An 18250-nucleotide genomic window follows, 5' to 3' on the forward strand; every position below is an offset into this window, starting at 1 on the left:
GTTAGTGAGTGCACAGTGTTATGTTAGTTTCAGGCGTGCAACGTAGTGATTTGACCGTGGTCATCACAAGAAGGGAACTGCTGATGAAGCATTTTTTTAAAAAAATTATTTATTAGAGAGAGCAAGTGCACACAAGTGTGAGTGATGGTGGGGCGGGGGGGGGGGCAGGGGCAGAGGGAGACGCAGAGTCCCCTGAGATCATGACCTGAGCAGAAGGCAGATGCTTAGCCATCAAAGCCACTCAGGTGCCCCATCATTTTATTTTATTTTTTTTAAAGATTTTATTTATTTATTCCTGAGAGACAGAGAGAGAGAGAAAGAGAGGCAGAGACCCAGGCTGAGGGAGAAGCAGGCTCCCTGTGGGGAGCCTGATGCGGAACTCGATCCCGGGACCCCGGGTCACGCCCTGAGCCACGAGGTGCCCCACCGTTAAGCATTTTTAAAGGCACATACGTGCCCTCGAGTCACACCGCAGCCCTGCGCACCGCGTGGCTGTGGCCCGAGTGCTTTGTTCGCCCTACGATGTTTGCTGGCTGCCCAGGACGATGGGTTTGCAAAGAAGCAACCTTATTAGGTTCTGCGTGGTTTCCCCTCGGTGTCCGTGAGGTTGACTGTTCAATCACATTATCTCATCTGCCACCGTCTTCCCGCCGAGCTCGGCCTCCTCTGGCCCGGGTGACCGGGGTCAGCTGAGATGCCCCCTCCGCCCCGAAGGTGGGCCTGGCAGGTGCGGATGGGCCAGGTTGATAAGGAATCCCACGTCGGGCTCCTGGTGCATGGAGCCTGCTTCTCCCTCTGCCTATGTCTCTGCCTCTCTCTCTCTCTCTGTGTGACTATCATAAATAAATAAAGAAAAAAATATTAAAAAAAAAAAAAAAAAAAAAAAGGAACGTCGGTCCCTCAGGGCAGGAGTTGTTTGGGAAATAGTCCTGTCTCTACGCTGCTCTAAGAGACTTCTAGAAAATAGCACCGAAATGTGAGGGGCGTGTTTCCACGCGGGGTGTGCTGGGTGGAGGCCGCCCTCCTGGGCCCGGCTGGGGGGTATGGTCCCCTCGACCGCAGCCATCGTCCACCACCGACCCCTGTCACTAGGGCGTTAGGGATGGTGCTTGCAAGTCCTCACTGCTGCCTCTGTGCCCTGCCCTTTGCAGCCGAGGGCGCTGGCCCGTGAACGTGCGTCTGCTCCGGGCCTGACACCTGCCCCATCCCCGTGGCCACGGGACCCAGACTCGCAAGCTCTGGGCTCTGCCGGTGGAGGGGGGCCCCGGAGGCTCGGTGGCCGCCTGGCGGGGGGCGGGGGGTGGCGTTTGCAGGCCCACCTGCTGGAGCATTGCCGGGGCTTGTGGGGCCTCCAGCCCCCCCGAGGTGGCAGCAGAGCCGCCCCAGGCAAGGCGCGGGCCTCCACCTCTGCGCCACCCATGCCAGCCGAGCACCCAGGGACAGCCACACGCGGGGTCCGTGCAAAGCCAGGTTGTCAAAGGCCCCTCGGCTGGCGGCTCCCGGGCTCCCCGCTGCAGCTGTGCGGGGCCAGCGCCGTCGGGGCAGGACTTTCTGCCCCCGGGGAGTAGTCACGGGGCCCAGCCTGGGTGGGGGGACGGGGCCTGAGGCTGCCCGGCGCCCGGAGGCGGGGCTGCAGCGTCCGGATGAAGCCGTCGGCGTGGGTGCTGCTGCGGGTGCTGCTGCAGGTGCTGCTGCGGGTGCCGCCTTCCAGGGCCTGCGCCGCCGAGGTCGCGTTGCCACCCTTACGGGCAGGTGGTGGGAACATTCCAGTTGTTTTCCCCCTTATCTGCGTAAACAACAGAACTTTGTCAGAAAATTGAAAATGTGCGCTTTGTCCCATCAGCAAAAACGGGCTGTCAGATAAGGGTGTTTTTTTTTTTTTTTCCCCTCCTTTCTCTGTTGCATCCGATGAATGATGTAAATGGTTTTTGGCTCTGTTTGGAATTTTTTTTTTTTTATGTGTGTGTGTGTGGTGCCCGGCGCTCGAGTAAATGATCAGCGTAGTAACATCTTTAACCTTATCTATCATCCTGAAACATTTTTTCTGCCTCCAATAAAACATGTCAGAGTCGATTAAGGACACTTTTCGGTGAGGTATAAAGCACAGATTTTAGTAGCGGATCCAAGAGCACTGAAGTATTGAAAGAGGCCGTGAGTACTTAATTGCGGGTACGTTCCCGTCCTACCTTTCGCCTGAGCTGCCCCGGCGCCTTGGAGCCCTGCGCGGAGAACGTGCGATCGGGCCGGCGGCGGCGGGGGTCGGAGGCGCGGCAGGTAGGATGGCCGGGGACGTGTCACATCGAGTCTGGTGACAGGGCCGTGAAAGATACGGCGGCTCGGTACGTTCGGCGGTGCTTATCTGGTACATGAGTGCACATTACTTCCCAAAGACCGGGATCACTTTGGACAGTATCATTAAATGCCACGTCATTACCTGTTATGGAGCAGAGCTTTAGCTTCAAGGGCCTCTCGGGACACGCGCAACAGTCGGAAGAATGATGGGCCAAGACGGAGCCGGCATTAAATTTTCAATGGAAGCAGTATTGGCTTTGACTTTTCAGAAGCCTTATCTGTTAGATGGTGTTTGTCACTGGGCCGCCGAGCGCTGGATGATCGTCAGTCGGAAGTTGCAGGCAGTTGAACGGTATGGACAGGTGAAGGCTCCGCGGGGACCGGCCCGGCTCGCGGAGAGCTGGAGGGGGTAAATTGAAGGTTTATTTATCCCATTCGCTGTCAAGGTCAGCTTGCTAGAGAGCTGTCCTATGGATGCTTACAAATGCCAAAATCCTGGCAAATTGTCGGAAAGAGCCTCCAAATCACTGACCTTTGTACAGCTCCCATCAACGTGCCCGCGTGTCTGCGCGGGGTCCTTAGAGGGAGTTAAATGGTTGGTAAAATGAGGCGTACGCTGTTGCTGTAATGTCAACCGGGCTGCTATATGCGCTTTATTTTTGTGTTTTCAGCAACAAGGATGCAGTCAAAGATGCGACCGATGAGAGGTGTGGTGGTGGTGGTGGTGGTGGTGGTGGTGGGTGGGTGTGTGTGTGCAGAACAATTAGGCCGGTGTGGGTTTTGGCGGGCAGGTGGGTGTGCAGTTCTACATTTCAGGCTCCGCACCTGAGGCATCTCGGTGTCTCCGTTGTTCCTCGTCGAGGAGGCGCGTCTGGAAGTGCCTTGCGTTGTCCCTCCTCCCCACCCGGGGAGCCGTCGTTGGGGCCCGGCTGCTCAGCTGTTTCATGCAGCCAGGACAGAGCCAGTCCTGTTGTCCTTCTCTCCCTTCGGCGGGCGGTGGGACTTCCCCAAAGCATCCTTGTTGTGATGCGCACCCCAGGGGAGGAGCACGCCCGCCACCGAGCAGTGTGGATCCGCTAACAGGAACGCGCCTCGACTATACCCGTGGGTCTAGAGATGCGTCTTCCGTTGAGAGTGAAGGGAGTGGAGGGGGCTGGTGGGGGGAGCTGGTGGCCTGTCCTATACCTGTGGGCCTAGAGATGCGTCTTCCCTTGAGGGTGAAGTGGGTGAACACCGTGATCAGACTTCGCAAAAGGACAAAACCACCCTCTGCCCACGGGAGGCTGCATAAAACACGTGATGCCCAGTAAATGTGAATTTGAACTTCATTTTTTTTTTTAAAGATTGTATTTATTCATTCATGAGACACAGAGACAGAGAGAGGCAGAGACACAGGCAGAGGGAGAAGCAGGCTCTGTGCAGGGAGCCCGTCTCAGGACTCGATCCCGGGACCCCGGGGTCACACGCCCTGGGCCAGAGCTTGACGATCAACCGCTGAGCCACCCGGGTGCCCCCTGAATTTGAATTTCGGGCAAACAATACATTTAAACTATTTAAAAATAGTTTTAAAAATGATTTGGCTGTCTGAAATTCGAATTTAATTATATGTCTGCTGTTCTTATTTGCTAAACTTGGCAACTCCCGCCCCCCCCACACCCCCCCCAACCCTAACGTGTAATATGTGTGCGAACGCGGCCTGTTTGTATGCGGTTAGACAGGCGTGAGTAAAGAAACACACATCCGAGAGAACGCACAAGGATAATTTCACAAGGGAGGGGCCGCGTAGGGGTGGATAGGACACTGTGGGGTGGGGGGCGCAGCCGCAGGGCAGAAGCAGGGGGGGGAGGCGAAACAGGAAGAGTGTTCTAGATTCCCCGCGTCGGGCCTGGGCTCTGCGAGGACATGGCTGGAGCCCTGGCCCCATGAGCTCGCCTCCCGGAGGGGAAGGCCCACAGGGAGCGGGCTGCCACGGGCCCTGCGGGGTTCCCGGGGGCAGGGGGGGGTCTCTGCATGGGTCGGACAGTCGGCAGTTCTCAGGTTGCTGGTTTGGGGTAAAAAATAAAAGGTTATGGGATGCCCGGGTGACTCAGTGGTTGAGCACCTGCCTTCAGCACAGGGTGTGACCTTGGGGTCCCGGGATCGAGTCCCGCGTCGGGCTCCCTGCATGGAGCCTGCTTCTCCCTCTGCCTGTGCCTCTGCCTCTCTCTGAGTCTCTCACGAATAAATAAAAAATTAAAAAAAATAAATAACAGGTTGCATCTCCTCGGGTCTGCATCCCCGCTCTGGGAGTTCCTCTGGGCCTGACCTTCCTCCTTAGCCCCTGAGCCCAGCAGTGATGACCAGGGCATCCTCCCAGTGCACACCCGGGGCCCGGTGGCTGGTCACAGGGAGTCACGGTGGCGGTTGTGGGGGGCGGGGGGACGCCTCGGTCCCCCTGTCTGCGTGGAGGCCCCGGTGCTTCCGCTATTTACGAGACCGCTCAAGACTCTCCTTCTTATTTCCAAATTCAATTAAAGGGCTGTTAATATGTCCCACGTTTGTTGTAACGAGCCCATAACCGAAACTGACATCATTATCAATTCAAACAAAACACAGACGCCTCATCCCCTGCTTCCTCGGGGGGACCCCCCCTTCCCTGCACCTCCCGGGCAGGGGGTGCCCCAGCCGCACCGGCTTCCCATCCTGTGCGTGCCAAGGGAGGCCCCTCTCCCCCCCGACCCGCCCCCCAGAGCAGCCTACCTCCTCTGGTCAAAGGAGACTTACATAATCGTGATTCTGGAATGTTCTTTCTATAGACGGCGTCCCTTTTCAGACTCCTTTTGGGAGCGGAGCAGCTGCACAGAGCCTGTGAGTGGGAATTTTGCGTGTCCTTATGTGGCCCCAAATCTCTGATGTTCTGATGTGGCCTCAAATCTCAGCCTCCCGTGATGCCAGCTTTTCGAGGCTCCGACGATCCACTCCCCGGATCGAGGAAGACACGGGCCAAGAATCCCATCTGGGAGGAAGCACCGAGAGAGGAGGGGCGTGAGGTTGGAGGGCGGTGGGAGGGGATGGGGGCAGACACAGGGGAGGCGGGGGTCCCCGGCCAGACCTAAGGACGCACGGGGTTTCCGCTGGACGGGGCGCCCACAGGGAGGCAGGCGGGGTGGTGGGGAGCAGGGACGTGAGCAGCCCCCGAGCACGCAACCGCGGGCGGGGGACTGCCGAGCTCCCAGGTGGGTGACATCGAGCCTAGCCGCTTGTCTCCGCCTTGTGACGGTCTCAGGCCTTAGGTTAGGACGCTGAGTCCCTGGGAGGTCGTCTCGTTTGCTCAGCATCACAGAGCGAGGCAGCGGTTCAACCGGAGTTCACAGACCCGTGCTGGGCACCTTGGGCGGCGGAGAGGCTGAAGACAGGCCGGCTCCTCCCCAGCAGGTGCTCCCGGGAGCGGGGACTCCTCCGCAGGTGACCCCCTCCTAACAGGGGCCCGGGCGGCCCAAGCACAGAGCCGCGGTGTCCCCCGTGGGGTCTTTCCCTGCACCCTGCACACCGCCCTCCTCTGCAGGAACCCCGCGTCCCAGAGGCCGTCCCGGGCACTGGGGATGTGTCCGTGCGCTCACACGGATTTAAGGGGCCCGCCAGGTCCGCGAGTCTGAGTCTGAGTCCCGTGCGCCGTGGGGTCGGTGCCGCGGCCGGCAGCACGCCTTGGCCCTGGCCGCCTGTTGTCCGCGCCGTCCTGGGGCCTGGACCCCTGGCCCAAAGACCCCACGAGCCTGGGCAGTGGAGGGGGGCTGGTGGCCTGTGCTGTGTCCACCCGCTGCCCTGCTCCAGGGTCCCAGGGACCCTCCGTCTGAGTTGGTCCGGGGGCCTGCGTGGCCCCAACCGTCCCTGCTGGAAAATGACCAGGGTTTCCCGCAGGGACGCATCGGCTGGCTCTGCCTCGGTGGCTCCCAGGTGCCCGAGCCACGTTCCTCCTGCCACTTCACAGACTCCGAGGACGGATGGGCAGCCCCGGACTCCGCGATGGGCCAGGCTGTGCCTCCCCGCCCCCCCCGCCCCCCAAGTGTTATTCAGCGACTGAGGGTTCCCCGGATACTCTCTGGAGGTAGCGGACTAAGCACGCTGCCTGCCTTCCTGGAGGTTATATGCCTCGGGGCAGCGGACGATGGACAAAGAAATAGGAAGCTTTTCAGAGAGTAGGGGGTACTCTCCCCACCGGGGAAGGTGATGGGCAGCTTTATGTGGGCCTCTGGGAGCTGGGAGTCTGAGGGGAGCCAACCAAGGGAAGGCCTGACAAAAGATGCGGGGGCGGGGGGAGCAAGGCACATGCAAAGGCCCTGGGGTCAGAGGAGCTGGTGTGACGGAAGCTTAGAGAAAACACCGAGGCCGCGGTTGGAGGGGAGTCAGACAGGCGGGCAGAACGGGGTCGTGCAGGGCCCGGCACCCGCACCCAACAGCCCGATTGCATCCTTAGCTCGGCCAGTCACGGGCTCCCAGAGGGCACAGCTCCCGTCGTCCCCGCGGCTTTGCTCCTGCCACCCCCCCCCACCCCAGGGACGTCTTCTCTGCCCCCTGGAATCCTACTTGTCCGAGATGTGCCCTGTCCCACGGAGGATCCCAGAGCTGTCCTTAAACAGCCAAAGGTGAGGTGTGTCTTTCTCATCCCGGGCAATAAAAAAATAAAAATTAAAAAAAAAATCCATTAGTCCTTGAGCAGGAGGTGCCCCGGTGGGGGCAACCTCTTGCAGATGAGCGCTGTGTAGGGCCGTCCGTCAGCATGGACCCCAGATTCCTGGCACCACCCCCTCCCCGAGCAGGCCCTCGGCCTGTGACGGCTGGTCTGGGTCGTCTCTAAGCTGCAAGGTGTCCCCGGGGGCCCGGGGGGTGGTGTTTCTGGGAGGGTCACTCCCAGTTACCAGTTGAGCATCCTGAGATGGAGTCCCACTGGGATTTCCCTTGTGCCCCCCACCCCCCCGCCGACCCCGGCCTCCAGTGCCCCCGCTCCAGCCCCGAGGAGGTGACACACGGATCCACCGCGTGGCGTTTATTCCAACAGAGCCCACCGAGCACGGGCTCCGCTCCGACCGTCGCTCCGACCGCCGGGACCTGTGTCCTCCGAGCAAGGTGCCCGGAGCCGCGGGGACCCTCGCTCTCACCTCTCCGGCTGCTGTCCTTGGAGAGACAGAGACCCATCTCCTCCTCCTCCGTGGGTGACCCGGCCTCTTTCCCCTGCTCCTACTTTTAGGGTCAAAACGCGGAGAGAACAGGACGGTTGGCCCTTTGGGCCAGCGGCTCACGAAGCGCCCTACGCGTGCCCCTGGGGTGCCGGGCATCAGGACCAGGGACCCGCGCCCTGCGCCGGCTCCGAAGCCCCGAGCCCAGCGCACAACCCGGCGCCGAGTCCCTGCTGGAAACCGCCCCCGTGGCTTTGGAGGGGAGCAGGTCTCCATCAGCAGCCGGCGTCGCTGAGGGGGGTAAAACCGTGACCCTGACCTTGAGGCAGTGCCGTTGTCAACAGAGCCCCAGGGCTGTGCTCAGGGCCGCCTGTCTGGGCCGCACCAAGTTGCAAAAAAGTCTCAGGAATATTTACAGTTGGTCTTTAAACGGCAGTGGGTATGAATAAAAGAGCAATATCTCACATCATTAGTCCATAAATATGCAGTTTAGTTTTATTTGTCAAATAAAATAACCTGAGATTGAGCTGCCTGGTTGAAAGACACAGACATACATACACCTGTCTCCTTGCGCTGCCCGCTTCCCCGACTGCACGTCTGCCGCCCTTCGGGAATGTTCTTTGCCCGATATGTCCCCCGCCCCCGCCCCCCGTCTGGCGTTCCCGGGGAGGGTCGCTCAGGCAGGTTTCCTGCCCCAGCCTCTTGAGGGGAGCAGCTGAATGCCCAGGCCCTTACGGTGGCCGCGGGCTCAGGCTCTGCAGGGGAGGGACAGTTGGAGTCCCCTCGCCCATTTTCTTTATTTAAGGGTGACTCATTTCCATTCTATAAAAGGCTCGGAGCCTGTGCTGGGCTGGGAGTTGGCTCCGCCGGTCGTGGGAGACCGCGCTGTCTCCCCCCGTGGGGACAGAGTGGGGAGGGCTCCGTGGCCCCGCTGGGCTGGGGGTCCAAGCTGTCCCTCCGAGGCCGGTGGGAGCATGTCACCGGCAGGGGGTCCTGAAATGTGAGCGGGAAAGGGGGCGATGTGTTTCCCCGGGGGGGCTGGGATGTCAGGTCGGAGAGGGCAGGTGCGCCCCGTCCTGGGGTACCCGCCCGCCCCTGGGCACCGGAAACCCGGGATGCAGGTGACCTGGGCGCTGCTGGTGGAGGGTGCCCTGCAAAATGAGGAGGGGCTCCTGGGGGACCCCGCCGGCCTCTGGAGCAAGGCCTTCTGCACGTCTGAGGGCGACGCTGGAACAAGATCTAGCCTGGGCACCTGCACCCACACACTGCAAACCGCATTCTGACCCGGGCGAGAACACGTGTCGGCAACTCTTAAAGCAGGAATAGGAGAGACGGCTTATGTGGTCAGCCTCGGTGTCGCCGGGCCTCAGCATGTCGCATCTGAACTGTCTCGCACGGCGGCCCTTCTTCTGCAGAAACGACCTTGACTTTCAAACTAATGTCCCCCGTCAGGGCGACCGAGGGGTGTGGGTGGCGAGTGAGGGTCTCGGGTGCGCTGCCCGGTGCTCCGTGCGGCCCACGTGTGGGCGGCTGCTGTGTCCAGGGCTGGGGCTGCGCTTCCGGCCGGCCTCCCCTCGAGGCTCAGCTCTGGCTTCCTCCCGTGATCCCGTGGTGCCGGTGGTCACTGGTCATGGATTTGGGGCTGGTGGCCGCAGCACCCTGCGGGATGCAGGCCTCCAGCGCGTAAGCAAGTCCCAGTGTGGGGACCGGGGTGGCTCAGCGGGTTGAGCGTCCGCCTTGGACTCGGGTCGTGACCCCATCCTGGGGTCCAGCGTAGAGCCTGCTTCTCCCTCTGCCTCTGCCCCTCCCTCCGCCTCGCTCATTCTCTCTCTCCCCTCAGGCATGCAAGCTCTCTCAAATAAATAAATATAATCTTAAAAAAAACAAGTCCCAGTTTTCAGTTTTTTAATTTTTTTTAAAGATTTTATCTATTTATTCATGAGAGACACAGAGAGAGAGAGGCAGAGAGACAGGCAGAGGGAGAAGCAGGCTCCATGCAGGGAGCCCGACGTGGGACTCGATCCCAGGACCCTGGGGTCATGATCTGAGCAGAAGGGAGGCCCTAAACCACTAAGCCGCCCAGGCGCCCCCCAGTTTTCAGTTAATGTGACTTTTTCTTATCGTTCCTCTTTAAGATGTATATATATGATTTTATTTATTTATTTATTTATTTATTTATTTATTTATTTATTTATTTATAGATGTATTTTTAAGGGCTCTCTCCACCCACCATGGGGCTCCAACTCTCAACCCCAAGATCAAGAGTGACACACTCCACCTGTGGAGCCAACCAGGTGCCCCTGTGCGTCTTCAAGACATTATCATGCTCGCAGGTGTCATGTTTCCTAGAGCAACCCGTGGTATGTTTTTAAGAAGGGAGGTGGCCAGGGATCGACGACCGAAGCCATTGTGTGTGCTTCCCATCGAGACGCTCCCTCTGAAAGGTTCTCCAGAGGCAACAAGGCTTCTGGGCTTCCAACTGACAAGTGATACCTTGACCGAGGGGTCAATTCTTCCTAAAGATCCGGAAGGAAAATAGAATTGAAAGAATTGTGAAAGTGGAAGGAGGAAGAAGGTGGTCCCTGGTGCGGCCTCCCGGTCAGGGTGCTGTGGCTGCCACGTGGGAAGTGTAAACGCCATCCCCGGGGCTGAGTGGGCTGGTTTGAACCCTGGGGAGTTTGGCAAGAGGCGAACAATTCTTTTTATTTTATTTTTTTAAAAGATTTTACTCATTTATTCATGAGAGACACAGAGGGAGAGAGAGAGAGAGAGGCAGACACACAGGCAGAGGGAGAAGCAGGCTCCATGCAGGGAGGCTGATGCGGGACTCGATCCCGGGACCCCAGGATCATGCCCTGGGCTGGAGGCAGATGCTCCACCGCTGAGCCACCCAGACGCCCCGAGAGGAACAATTCTGACCCGAGTCGCAGGCTGGTCTTCGGGACGTGGGGAGGCCTGGCTTTTCTGCCTCCCGTGGAATCTTACCCTTCTGGCGTCCTAGGAATTTCACCCTTTTGAGCCATGGTCATTTTCCTGGTGCCAAGATGCTGTCTTTGTGCTGGAGCACTTGTCAGAAATTGTGACGTTAGACAGCAACGTGCACTCGGTGCCACGGACAGAAAGAGACATGTCTTGTTAGCGGCACGGGGGGCGGGGTACACAGCCCGGGTGGGTGGCTGTTACTGCCTTGGCACCGGAGGCGAGAATAGTGTCCAGTTCCCTGATGCTACACCCGCGAGGGAACAGGCCGGGGCTACCCCGGGAGATCTCCCTTCTTGGCCCACACAGGCCTTGAACCGCGAGGCCAGGAGGCCTCAAGGACGGGGGCGGCCACTGTGGGTCGACGACTTTATACACCGGTTCGCCGTGCGTCTCCTTGTTTCTTACGGATGCACCTGAGAACATTTTTCCCCTCAAATGCTTAGCCTGGGCTCGCCCGCAGAACAGCGGGCTCGTGTGCCGTGCACCCCGACCCCGACCCCGACCACGATCCCAGGGAGCACAGGAGCAAGGAACGCTCAGCAGCCCCGTTCTCCCCACCGGCCGAACCCAGGCCCCGTGTCCTCAGAGCGAACGCAAGGACAGGCTCCCCGCCGCGGGGTAGCAGGCTGGGCCTCCGCGCCGCGTACTGAAAACGTTTATAAAACAAACTTCAACTTCTTCCAGGAACAAAAGTTTCACATGAGGGAAGGAGCCTCTGCTATATCGGGGTCTTGGATTCCTTCCCTCCTGGCAATTGTGAGCCGGCGTGCAGATTTTGAAGTTCCCTCCAGAAATGGAGGGAGACGGATTTAGCACGTACGCAGAGAACCCACTGCTGTGAAACCCCCCGAGCTCCCCCCACCCCACGCCCCCCGGGAGGTGAAGCCCTTCTTCCCTCGAGGACGATAGACCCTAGGGGTCGGAAGCACGTCTGCATTGCTCCCCGCTACTCCACGATCCTTCGCGGAGCCGGGTACCTGTGTGGCACCCAGACGTGGGTGCGAGGAATGGAGACCAAGTGGACGTGTGGGGGCCTCAATCTTTGCTGCCTCTGCGGTGACCCTCAGGTACTTGTGACCCGTGTCTGTGAACCCACAGGGCTTCCAGAATAGACCACACCTCTTGATCTCACTGAGCTCCTAGGGAGCCGGACGTATTGTATTTTTGCCTCTCCGGCCAGTGGAGGCCGTACTTGGTTATAAACGTTGACGGAGGGATGCTGATTGCTGATTCGGTTTGCTTTGAATCGGCTGCCCTGTCCCCAATTCCCCATAAGGCTGAGTGGAGGTGGGACAGGAGGCGCGTGGATGGTCTGGTTTTAAGAACACAGAGCATCTTCTTCATGAGCACATCGGTGCTTTTTTTTCCCTTACATTTTCTGAGTGCCGTTGTGCACGCCCCGCGCCGGAGACGGAATCGCACCTCCCCTGCTCCTCCGGGATATCTTCCCTGCGGCGTGCAGGGTGGACGTGGGCAGTGCACGAGGTTTGGGCTGGGACCTGCCAAGGGGTGTCAGCGGGAAGAGGGCTGGGAGGGCAGGCCTGGGGAGGGAGGTGTGGGCAGCCTGAGGGATCCGGCAAGGGGCTGGGGCAGCTTGCGCCGGCGGCAGAGAGAGGGAAGGGGAGCACTTGAGCCTGGAAAGACAGGGTTGTGAAGTCAAGGAAAACCTATCCAATGGCTGAGTTTGGGGACGGCAGCCCCGGTTCCAGACAGTAACCCCCACACGGAAGCTGCAAATGAAAGTGACCCCAGAAAACATTGAACAAGCTGGTAGCCGACATTGAGGACGTGTGCAATCACAACAGAACCTTTTTTTTTTTTTTTTTCTGGGCGACATTATTTCAGTTCTTGGTGGGTAAGTGTTTTTACCCCTAAAGATAGTCCTGGAGTCCCAGAGAGCCTCCCTTGGAGAGAGAGAGAGCTTCTGAAGAATTGGAAGCAAGAGGGCAGGAAGGAGAGGCCAGGAGGGAGGGCCAGGGCAGGGTAGGTCCCCCGTCTCCCTCATGGACTGCGGACATCACCATGCGCCCACGGGCTGGGACAGCGAGCATGGGGAGTGTCTCTGACCATCAAGCACCGTTATGTCTCAGTGATCCTCAGCGGGCTTTGGTGGAAGAACAAAGTAATCAAAAGAAAAAATGTCAAATAATAATAACAGTAACCAGAAAAATAATAATAATACCGGAAGAAAGTTCAACGCCGTTGATCAGATTCCCCGAGTTGGGGGGAGAGCGTCTGCCGACGCCATGGACAACACGGTGCCAGGTTTTGTTCCAGGGACAGATAAAAAAGGAAAAAGAAAAAACACCCCAAAAAACAAATCATGGACTGCCTATCTAACCCCCCCCATCACTGATAATGCAAACACAACTGCAAATAAACATGTCAGTTGTCCGCACACAATGCACGCATACGCACAATCCATACTTCGGGTGATTCTTTAGCTTTGATCAAACCAACGTCCTCTTGGGCCTCAGAAACAACACCATTGGGCATCCCCGGTGGCTCAGCAGTTTAGCGCCGCCTTCACCCCAGGGCGTGATCCTGGAGACCCGGGATCGAGTCCCACGTCGGGCTCCCTGCATGGAGCCTGCTTCTCCCTCTGCCTGTGTCTCTGCCTCTCTCTCTCTCTGTGTGTTCTAATAAATAAATAAAATCTTAAATAAAAAAAAAAAGAAACGACACAGTTAATTCAGTTTCGGGGTTTGGGGTAAAGTTTGAGGGAATAAAAGAGGGGAGGCTGGTGCAGCGGTGCCCACCGGGGACTCGGGCAAGCGGAGGCTTTCTGCGGGAAGGTAATTATATCTTCATTGACCCCTCCTTGGCTCCCCCAGCCCGGTGTCGGGGGCTCTCTGCCTGGCGGCGTGACATCTCCTTTCGGGATGAGCTGCCGTCACCTTGCTGAGCGCACCCCCTCCCTCCCCACACCCCACCCCCCTCCCCGGATGCATTTTCTAATCAGTTCACATGATTGAGCCTCCACCAAGTGATGCTTTACTTAATTCCTTTCCGCCCGTAGGGGTGTGAGGCTTGGAGGGCCGCTCGTCAAAACTTTGGAGGGCTCTTGTCAGTTTGAAAAGAACATGACCTTTAAATTGTATCAGTATGTTTGCTGGTGCATAAGGGAAAGGAAAAGGTTTGTCCTGATGGAAAAACCACTCGGAGACCAGGGAGTAATTCAGAGGGAACCGGCCCGGGAAGTTAATTTGTTTATACGTAATTGGCTTAAGTGGGGGTGAGAATGGGGTGCACGCACCTGCTGGCTACAAGGACCCCCCAGGCCCGGGTCTGGGGACAGTTGGGCCTATTTAGGCTGATTTTTCTCCCTCCCATCGCTTCCCCCCTCTGAGCCACGTCAATTACACGACAGGTAACCAGCATAGTCCTGTCCTGTGATGGAGGAACGGATTTTTTTTTTTTTAAGATTTTATTTATTTATTCATGAGAGACAGAGAGAGAGGCAGAGACACAGGCAGAGGGAGAAGCCGGCTCCATGCAGGGAGCCCGACGCGGGACTTGATCCCGGGACCCGGGGGTCACAACCTGGGCCGAAGGCGGGCGGTCAACCACTGAGCCACCCACGGGTCCCGGGAGGGATGGATTTTAAGGAGGAATTTGCTCTTCTACGACCGACCAGCAGCTCTGGAGCTGAGTCATTAGCTAATGGCTGGCAAGTGCTGTCCGGCCAGTGCCAGGTGTGGCGGAAGCTGAGGACCGGTTTGGAAGAAAAGTCCATCAAAACACTGCTTTTTAGAAATCAAGGCGTGGATTGTGGTTTTTATTTTAAAAGTGTCGCTAGAATAGAAAGAATTTGGGAGGCCCATCTGTTTTACACACACGCACACGCACGTGCACGCACACTGCCTTGTATGCGTTTGGTACACTGTGTACAGTTTTGGCTGTTTATTTGGGGTGCGTCGCTCCTTTTTAAGTGGTGTGACTTCGAATTTAGGAAACCTTCACGGGTGAGCCTTGGCGTCAGGGTCTGCGACCACTCTTCTCTCTCTCTCTCTCTCTCTTTTTTTTTTCCCTCAGTTAAAATATTTTGATGTGTCACACAGGAAAAAAATGAGACGTTAAGAAAATGGGCATTTCCTGCTTTTAAAGAGGTGACCAAAAAAAACCAACAAAAACAACAACAACAACAACAAAAAACAACCCCCCTCCCCCCCAAAAAACAACATAAGATTTGAGCCGGGAGCAGATGTATACTTATTTTTAATTTTTTTTCATTGGGAACATGTTTATCTTTCAGAATCAAGCAAGCTGCCCACGTTGTCATTCCTGTCCGCTCAGGGGAGAGAGATGGCTAGTCCCGTGGAGCCCAGGGAGCGAGCATATGGAGACGGGGATTCAGTAAAAACATCTGGTGTGCTGGGCTCTGACGCTGGGATAGAGCACCTTGCTCTCCGGTGGAGGGTTATGTGATTTCTGGAGATTAATAATTCTGGAGGGAAAATAATAATAATAAAAAAAGGTGGCTTCTTCAAGAGGCACTCGCAGGAGGAGCAAGATGCGTGGTGTGTCTCCGTATAAACGCGTTGTGACGAGACAAGGTGTTTGCAGGAAGAAAGAGCAGCGAGTGGGTTCCTAACTCCGAGCCCCGTTTATCCTCGTGCTGCGAAGCAGAAGCATTTGTCAGGTTGGGTGAAGCCCCGGTGCCCGACCGCGAGCAACGGTGCTGTGAAGTATTGACTGAGTCTCGGTTCCTAATGCAAAATGCAAAATGGGAATTGAAACGTACTTGATGGAATTAAAACATTAGTATTGGCTTTCAGCTCTTGCCTCTCTGGCTCCCGTAATAAATGCAGGGCATCTTAAAAATAAAAGCCAACAAACCCAGAGAACACAGCCAGACGCCTTTGCAAGACAGAGGAGGCACCAAACCTCTCTGCGAGATTTGAGAATTGATTTTCTCCAGTGTGAACTCCGGCAACTGTTTCATCTCTAAGTTTGACATACACTTTTCATTTATTTTAAGTAGAATGCTTTTATTTTTACTACGGGTATATGAAGACCCTGTGACATGTTGATAGATGGAATAATCCTGCTTGCCACGTTAAACCCTATGTAGGGGACGTCGGAACGGGAATGCTCCGAAACACCTACCGTGAATACGCTGACCCTCGCATCATTAAGCACGTGTGTGCGCTGGGCCTCTCCACGTGGGGAGAAGCGTAGGGTTCGGTGTCTGGTCCCTTCCGAAGGAGGGTCATGGGGCATTTCATCCGAGACAGCGTCCTTTTGTCCACGGGCTGGGTGTGGTCCTTTGGCACATTGTCCTTTACCGACTAGGCTTGGTGTTCATCAAGATGGCAGGAACCAACATGCCTGGTTCTCCGCGCCTGGAGGAGGTTCAGGCCTACGCTTAACCCCAAATCTTGAGAGTCTAAGTCCACGGTGACGAGCAAGCCCTTCGAGCCCCGGGGAATCCAGGCCCAATGCTTTAGTTCTCGTTTCTCGAGGCTTTGAGGAAATCTGGGTTTGGGTTTCCAGCCTGACGCTCCCCAAGGGGTGGCGTGCTTGGGCCGAGGAAGCAAAATGCCCCAAAGGGCCCCGTCTGGGCTCCACACATATCCCTTCTGAGGCTCGTGACATTTCCAGCAATCTCAGCTGAAAGCCCAGAAAGCCCTGGTAGTCTTTTCTAACCACCGGCTTCTTTCTCGCTGCCCTCCTGAAGCCTGGCTGTAGACTTCTGTCTGGTTCGGGGCCGCTCTTGCACCGACTCGACTCCTGTCCAATCCCAGCGGGTCCTCGGCCCCGGGGAGGTGAGAGGGAAGACGGGGGAGGTCTGGGAAACAGGGAGGACCTTCATCTGGCCCTAGCCCGGGCCACCCAGCCCGTCGTCATTGGTGGAGGCCTCCAGGGAAGCCCGCTACTCACCCAGTGCCCACCTCGCACGGATCCCGGGCTGGCGCGGGGATGGCTTATCCTGACCTAACCCCAAGGTTTCGGGGTCCCTTTCGGGTCCCAAGCAGGCCGCCCCTCCCGGGAGCTGAAGAGCTAAGCTGCTAGACTTGTTTTTAATCAGTACGATTTGCTTGGGCCTCCAGGTCTCGTTCCAGGCTGTGGACTCCCAGGCTGCTGGGACCGCGTCTGGCGCCCCGGCCGCCTGCCTCTCCAGAGTTTATTTCGAGGACACTGCAGGCCGAAGCCCTTGACTTCTGGTCTGAAGAGCTCGGGGTCATTCCCGGCGATTTCCCGGAGGGCTGTGGCGGGGCGGGCTCCCGGGTTGGCACCCGTGGCGGGCGCATCCTGCTTTGGGTTGAGAGCGGGCCGCTTGGCCTGCGGAGCACAGAGTATTGTCCTGGGGTCTGAAACTTTCCCGAGACTTGGGCCTGTCTGGGCGAGGCGAATCTATGGCTCTCCAGACACGTTTTGAGTGAATTGGTTTCAGCTTTCACAAAATGCTAATGTTGATATTGTTTACGTCTGGTTGCATTGTTTTTCAGTTTAAAATTACAGCTTTAGTACATTAAGCTAATTTCATAATACTGTATTAACTTAATATTCCATAAATCACACATGTCAGATCGCATTGTTACGGATGCACAGAACCCAAATTTACTACTCAGGCTCTCCAAACACATGTATTCATAATTTGCTCCAGCGAGCCCTACGCCGCCATATAGGGTTAAGGAATTACACATTCCAATGCCAGGCACAGATCACGCTGCTCCCTCTCTCTCTCTGCAATTGTTCTCCATACAAATTGAAACAATATATTTCCAGCCATTTTCATAGTTGTAATTACTAGCAAAAATCGTAATACCGCGAACATATTTTAAACACCTGCACTTTTGGTCCGACGCGTATATATGTTTTTTTTTTTTTTTCTTTCCCTTTTAAGCTGAGTGTTTCCATTTGAATGAGGTTGAGAAAGCTCACTCGTGGTGGTGGTGGTAGCAGTCGCTGGGGGACGTTTTGCCTTCTGCGGGGGGGGGACGATGATAACTTTTGACTTGGAAGGGAGAGGAGGAGAGAAAATGGCAGAGGCGCTCAGCCTGCACGCGTTCTCCTCTCTGCTCTCCGTCTGTCTGTCTGTCTGTCTGTCTCTCTCTCTCTCCACCTTGGCAGAAGGGACTTAATTGCAGCGGGACTGGCTCTTCCGTGCTGCTGCGGGGGGCCCTGTTGCAAGGGGGCAAAGTTCTGTGCCTGAGCCCGGCTCGCGGGTTCCGGGAACAAAGGGATGCTCTCTGTGGGGGCCGTGGCGGTCGGTGGGCTGGGGCACGGAGGAGCCTCTGTAGGGTTTTAACCACACACTGTCTAATCGGGCTCTGACAAGTCCATTGTAAATCAAAGGTCTGGTAAGTGGGGATGCCAGAAATGTTTGATCTCCTTCCAAGCCTTGAAACAACTTGCTTATTTTTTCTGCAGTTTGGCTCCTCACTAAAATAAAACATTGCGAGATGAATGTTCTGACGGGTCATTGTGTGTCAAGCTGTCACTCTGTAATGGTTACATATTTCAGCTGGATTGAGGTGGTGCCGGTTGGGGGAGGTCTGTGGGAGAGAGAGAGCGAGAGCGAGAGAGCGAGAGGCAGAGAGAGAGAGAGAGAGAGAGGCAGAGAGATAGGGTAAGGAAGGAGACAAAGAGTAACAAGATTTCTGCTTTCTCCTTGTGGCTGATCTTCATTTAAACCAAACACTTGTCATGTTCAGGGGAAGTTTTATAAATTTTTAATGATATTGGGTACAACTGGTGCTTTGAAATTTGCTGTACTTTAATTTTTTCTTCGTTAGCAAAGGTTCACTAATGCATTGAAGTGCTAAGAGCGTATCCTAGGGATGCCACGATAATTGTGTTGTTAATAATATTGTGGC

At 56.5% G+C, this 18250-nt stretch overlaps 1 long non-coding RNA gene across 2 annotated transcripts in view; it reads left to right on the forward strand.

Moving 5' to 3' along the window:
- The window catches only part of LOC140608044 (uncharacterized), a 317427-nt gene that overhangs the window by 282365 nt on the left and 16812 nt on the right, over positions 1-18250 (forward strand). Inside the window, exon 5 of one of the 2 annotated variants that reach the window (XR_012010000.1) lies at positions 14683-17678. The exons of the other annotated variant lie outside the window; for it this stretch is intronic. This is a non-coding gene — a long non-coding RNA (uncharacterized lncRNA). Of the gene's footprint in view, positions 1-14682; positions 17679-18250 lie in introns of those variants that run through there. 2 annotated transcript variants of the gene reach the window in all.

This window comes from Canis lupus, chromosome 1, assembly GCF_048164855.1.
Source record: "Canis lupus baileyi chromosome 1, mCanLup2.hap1, whole genome shotgun sequence".
In the NCBI taxonomy this organism is placed as follows: Eukaryota; Metazoa; Chordata; class Mammalia; order Carnivora; family Canidae; genus Canis; species Canis lupus.